Source organism: Pavona decussata, unplaced genomic scaffold (genome assembly GCF_977016875.1).
Source record: "Pavona decussata unplaced genomic scaffold, jaPavDecu1.1 SCAFFOLD_234, whole genome shotgun sequence".
Lineage (NCBI taxonomy): Eukaryota > Metazoa > Cnidaria > Anthozoa > Scleractinia > Agariciidae > Pavona > Pavona decussata.
The window spans coordinates 2,369,523-2,375,946 of record NW_028145639.1 but is presented as its reverse complement, the minus strand read 5'-3'; the positions used below and the strand labels follow the sequence as shown (position 1 = coordinate 2,375,946).

The 6,424-nt window shown below is 39.9% G+C and overlaps 1 long non-coding RNA gene across 1 annotated transcript; it reads right to left on the bottom strand.

Annotated features, from left to right (window-relative positions):
• Window positions 1-1,131: 1,131 nt before the first annotated feature.
• Window positions 1,132-3,367, bottom strand: LOC146458131 (uncharacterized). The gene is made up of 4 exons (XR_014858333.1): window positions 3,295-3,367; window positions 3,110-3,181; window positions 2,787-2,870; window positions 1,132-2,131 (listed from the first exon to the last, which is right to left on the bottom strand). It is a non-coding gene; the product is annotated as an uncharacterized LOC146458131 (long non-coding RNA).
• Window positions 3,368-6,424: the final 3,057 nt, after the last annotated feature.

Genomic DNA, 6,424 nt, shown 5'->3' with positions numbered 1-6,424 from the left:
CATAGTAAATGCTTAATTGCTTTCTACCCTCAATTGAAAAACGTTCTAAAAGTCAAGATAGTGATTGGTCAGTTGTGAGTGTCTTTCCGTTTTTTGTTGGTCTAATTTATGTCAGTCTGATGTCAGTTAAATTTATCAGTAAGTTGGGTCAGTCTTTTTGTTGGCTTTTCTATTGACGTGGTCGATAAGCAGCGTTAGTAATGTGGAGATGCCAAGCTGTTGGTATTGGATTCATTAAAGTTTGTTCTTAGTTATCAAGTCCTCACTTTAGGTAACGCAGTCAGCACTCAGTCAATTCTGTATGCTTGATTTCTGCCGCTCCATCGGGTCGAGCCTGGTAATTCTGTGGTTGATTTCTAAATAGAGCTCATCAATGTGATCTGTGTCAACGTTATCTTTGGTCACCCGCTTGTGTTCAGCCAGTTGTTTGTTCAACCTTTTTCCCGACTCACAAATCATAGGTAGGAAGGCAGTCAGAGAACATGTTCAGTTTTCTTGTAAGCTGTTTCATGTACGTCACTACTTTCGTCCCTAAGCTGGCGATGTGAAGTTATCACGAGTTCAATCTAAACGCAGACTCTCAGTTGTGATTGTCCTTACTAAAACATTGCTTTATTTCTTAATTTCGCCAGGTGGTCTGTTAGGCGAGTGGTAGGCTAGTTGCACCTGTCTTGTTAATTATATTCAGTGGTTCTTTGTTAATCCGTGACTAGAAGAAATACAACTTGTCATGTTTGTTGTCGGTGTGTACCGGCCTAATGTTCATTATTTGTCGGTAATAAGTTGATCCTTATTTGCTCTCATGTCTTACCAACACGCCTAGAAACAGAAACATACAATTTCCTTCAATTCGATCTTCTCAGCAAAACATATCTAGGCATTTTGTCCCCAAGTTAGAAGCACAAGTCTAGAAAGTCCACGATATCCATGTTTTCTTGACAGCCGTAGTTTAAAACTAGGAAAGTTTTTTTTAATGGGTATCTGCATTCTTACTAGTTGGAATTGGAATATTCAATAATTTCAGTAGTTGTAGTTTGGTTCTAGGGTCATCGCAAAACGTTCTAGCGTAAGTCGTTTGAAAACACTAAGCGGCGGTCCAACAGAACGAGGCTATGTAACATCTGTGCGTTTACTGTGGTTGCAGTAAAGGGTTCTCAATTGGTAGTAAGGCTGAATCATTCGTCACCAGTGCCAATCTGCTTCAGTTTAGTAGAGAAGTTCACTGTTTTGTTTGCCATGAACTGCTTAGTAGCGTCAAGCAAGTCATGTCATGGTTCTTAAGTATACCTTAGTTTGTCGCTAACAAGTGCGTCCAGTTTGTGTTTGTTTTCTTCCTTCAACAGTTGTTCGTCCTCCGTCTGCTCATCTCGAAAGGACAGTCAATGTCACCAACGACAGTCGAACAACGATTTTAGACATACGAATGTTCTGTACCTTTATACTCTGTTGACAGTGTTTTGATAACACAATGTATAGGAAATTCAGATTCGGCTTCGCTGCTTTCATTTTCTATCTGATATAATTATTCAAAAAGTACTGAATTTTGTTTTGTTTACATCGGTAAACTTGTTATTCATGTGTTGCATTGTATCTTTAAATTTATCTTAATTCATTTGTTTCAGAAAAATTGAAGAAAAGCTATAAAGGTAAGTACGTGGGCGTTCACTTCCAATTTTGGCGCAAATTAATCATTTCACAGATTTGCTCCAGACTACACGTAAGCTGTCCATGCAGGACCTTAATTTCGCTCAGTTCGCGAAAGAAAATAACGCCTAGGACCCTGGCCGAAAGGTACCAGATTTGCCCGCATAGAGGACATATGCGCGTATAACCCGTACTCTAAACTTTGCAATCCAGTTACTTCTTCCCCCACCCCCCCCCCCCCCCCTTAAAAAAGCTTAATGTACATCATAGTTGATGCTTGCACTATCGTGTTACACCTAATGCTAGCCTAAAAACCGGTTTATCTTCGAAATAAGCGGCCTATATGCGGGTGAATATGGTAACCTTTAAGCTGCGCTTTTTCACGAATAATGTTATAGTATCTACCTCTACTTCTTGTTAAATTGATCTCTCTCGCTTGCCTCCTTGCTTGCTTGCTTGATTCCAGTGTCTGAATGTCCGTTGTATCCTGAAAAGAAAAAAGCATTGATATGGTTAATGCAATTACACCAGGATATATGGCACGGTGGAGGCTGTAATTTCATGGTTGTCAAAGACAAAAGATTGGAGAAAATATCATAAACGGTTTGCCTCTTCGATTTCATTTCTGTAAGGATGAGCGATATCCGAGTTTGGTAAATTTGTTAATAAATTAGCTATGTCACCTTGTTGGGTGGGGTGCCACATTCCTAACTTTTAATCATTTTTCTCCCAAAGAGTGGGGCCTCACCCCTAGGGAGGACTCCCATATAAAAGTGGCGGGGGTGATCGTTGGAAATTTTGAAAAGGACCCCTAAAAGGTACTAGAATTTTGTGAGCGTGGTAAAACCCCCAAGACGGTACCAAATCAGTTGATTCACATTTACCTCCTCTCATATTTTGTGGCTCAATACCCTAAAAGTTACCACCATTCCTCTGACGGAAGCCATTTTACATTTTAGCACCCTAAGGGGTACCAAAACACGAACGTTAACCCCTAAAAGGAACGACGATCATCCCCGTCACTTTTATATTGGAGTCCCCTCGCCCCCCTCCCATGGGCCTAACCTGGGGTAAATCACACAGAATTTGTCTCACTTGCCCTTCTTACGTATAATCATATTTAACAAGTTCAATAATTGTACCTCAGCTCTGCTCCTTGTTTAAAGTAACAATCTTTCTTGCTTGCATGTGCCTAAATTCCAATTGGGTGTCGTGATAATATTGCTCTGTAAAGAGTAATACAACAAAACAGGTCAATATAGTAATGGGAGAAATCTATTGTTAAAAAAAAGTGTTTTCACAACATAGCACGCAGGGAAAGTGTTTGCACGATTTAAGCAAAGTTTAACTCAAATAAAGAAGTGACATATTGACTTCATTTCAGACTAGAAAGGCTCCAAGGAGCACGTTCCATAAACGATGGGGGTAAGGGTGTGTACCAGTCATGTAAGGTGAAACAACTCACCACTTCGGACAACTGTAGGTTGAGATTGATGAGGCCTCTTTGACACTTCCCTTTGCTGGCCTTCGCAGTTACCTGGAGACGGATAAGCATTATGTTATTAAGATATGCTGGTAACACTTCCGGGTGTGTTCATTATAAAAGCTGATCGAAACAGAAATTAAGTTAATGATGAAATAACTACTCACCTTTTAAACAATTTCATACTGCAGGAGGATGATGTTTTCTTTGGTTCATTTTATTTTGTCCCATCATGAAGTCTGAAATTAACCTAGGGAGAGAGATGAATCATACACACATGTTGGTTAACGGTTCTTTACAAGTGGTCACTTCTACCTTAAAGCATCGGGAAGGGGAGGGGGGGGGGATGCGGACCAACTCTTGAGTTATCCAAATCCCATCATGCTGACCGCATTGAGGACCAAAGTGCAAACTTGTACCGAAGCCGGGGAAATTTTTGAATGAAGGGGACCACAGGAGGCACAAATAAACTGTTCTGAATATGTTTCGTTGCCGGATCTCATGTAAATAAACCAAACTGATTGCAGGGCTGACACAACGGAAAAAGGCAATTTATATCGGCCAATATTTCAGCTAGTACAGCTAGTCTTCTTGGCTGAGACTAGATGTAGTAGTTGAAATATTGGCACAAATAACTTGGCCTTTGTTGTAGTGTTAGCGGAGTAGGGGGTTGTAAGATAGAAGGATAGGCCGTCGGGGTTTCAACTTCCTACCTTCCAACCCCGCCCTTTTCACCTTCTGTACCATATCTTCCCTATATTTCTCCTAGTTCTCACCACTCGCAAATGCTTTATTTCTAGTTTCAATTCTCTTTAATACTAAGTTTTTGTCTCCCTATCTTCCCTGCCCATTTTATTATTTGTCTGAATTTCTCCCTTACAAAACACGCTGAAATCCTTGGATCCTTATAAAAACAGGCCTGCCCTTTTGACGTACCTCATAAACTTGTGCGGCAAGGATTGTCCAGGGAAAGATCGTGAATATCTCTTCAAACAAAGCTGACAGGACACATAAAGGGAGGCACTACAAAGGAAGCATAAAAATTAATTAAAAACTCAAAAGTCAATGTCAAACAAGATTTTTGATTTAAGAGCAACTGACCGGGGATAACTTAAAATTTCAGGCCTTGAGAAGAGGAGGGAGGGGTGTGTTGGGGGGGGGGGGGGGGGGGGGGCTTATGAGAGTGTAGGAACTTATCTGAAATAATGAGTTCCGAACAAAACTTAAATTAGCCTTCACAAACTTTTACCATACAACTGAAACATGGCACTAATGGATTGTGAATCATAGATGTAATGCCATTTTACCTAATAGCACAATAATAGTTTATCTTATTGATGACCAAGTTTTCCTATTGACAAACTGCCTAGCGTTTTGGCCATTGGTGTGCCTGTGGCTTGGAGTGTTTCTTTTGTGTTTTTTCAGCATGTGAAGAGGCGGCTTAATAGAGACGGAGAACTGAACAGAATGAATCTGACCTGCCAGATAAAAAAACCCCGAGTATTCAAGGAAAGCTGTATGATGAATACAAGATATTTTGCCAAACTTGTACAAAACACCCCACAAAAGTAAATGGTTATGGTCAGATGCCAGAATTAATGGCTGTCCGTCACGTTGGTCTGTGTATACTGTATATCGAACAGTACAGAACATCAATTTAACGTACAGTTGATTAAAAGGCATAGTTGTTAACAGAAGATTGTGCAACCATCAACTGACAATATTAATAAATGTTAACTTCAAACAAGATAAGACCATCAAACACCACCAATAAATATAGTTGTTCTGGGTGGAATTTTACTCGATATGGTCATTTAATTCTTCTAACTACTTCGTGTAAACTAAGGTAGATAAACTTCACTTGTTGTTGTTGCACCCCACCCCACCCCACCCCCCATAATTCGAATTTCTCACTCATTTGATCGATTCTCGATAAACCGAATTTTTCGTTTTCTGTAAAAACTCTTTGTTACTACTAACGACTCAAGCTATCAAAATTCAACTGTTTAACTACATTAGATGAAATCTATACTACCTGAGAACTGTAGAAGCCGTTTGTGCAGTAGAAGCTTGCCGTCCCTTCACCACGTGCTTCCAGACTTTCGCTCCAAAGCCAATGTTCTGACCTGGAAGCCGAGCCAGTTCATAGCTTTCCTCGTTGCCGACACTCTCCCTCTCAAACTCAATACTGTTACCGCCGCTTGCACGTTTGTAGCTAAATAAATGAACTTTGAAGCCATCATTACAACTCCATCGAGGACCTTGTATTCCTCGTGGTTGGAGTGTGAACTAAAATGAATTTTTAATGAGTTTATCTGCAATTCAAATTAGAATTTTTTAATTCACAGTTTCCTTTTGTCCATAACTGAGTAGCAAACCATTCTTGTCCACATCAGAATTTTCAAATTGATTGCAACTTAATTGAGAAATTGGCCAATTTTTTCAAGTTTCCTCTGCGTATTTTGAAAAAATTTCTAAAACATGATTATAGTTTATTCTTCCTCACAGAAATCATTCCACACTCCCCCCCCCCTCCCCCATTGGTCTTACCGCAATTTTCATGTTAGAGAAGAGGTTTTTAATCAAATATTCGAGCCGTTTTGACCAACATACAGCAAATTCGTTGTGACGGCATCCCTTTAATAATCGCTCTGCACATTGATGAAATGATATATGATCTTTCATTCGACGGAGAGTTTCATTCCCCCATACACAGTAAGGAAGTCAACTTTTAAACTTTTAAACTGAAACAACATCAGAAATTTGGCTTGGGGCCTCACCATATATCTGACTAAGCTGTTTTATAAGACTAGACACGACTATGTCTCTGTGAAGGTTTCTGCGACCGCTTGCTGGAAGCTGGAGTCCGTTATTTTGCTATCTTGTGCCCGTTAGACGTATTGCGAATAATTACCATGGAGAAGAAGAAAGAGAAGAGGAATTCTTCGCTGCGAAGCCCAGAATATGAACACTTGACAGGAAAAGGCTCATGTTTTGTGAATTTCGTGAGCGCGCATAGTGAAAATGATGAAAATTAACGACAGAAAAAAAAATTCATAATAATTGTGCAACAGTACAGACAGTACCATTCACGCTTTGTTATAATTAAAACACAAGCGAGCACCCACACCCCCAGTAGGGGTAGTGATTTTGGGTCTCCTGATCTAGAACGGTGTATCCATTTTAGGTACATTTCCTAGAACGGAGCCTTTTGAAAGCTATTCAGCTGTTGAAAAGCTACACAATTGCTAGAACGGGGGGTCATTTTGCGAACAAATTCTATGCCAGTTTTTTTTT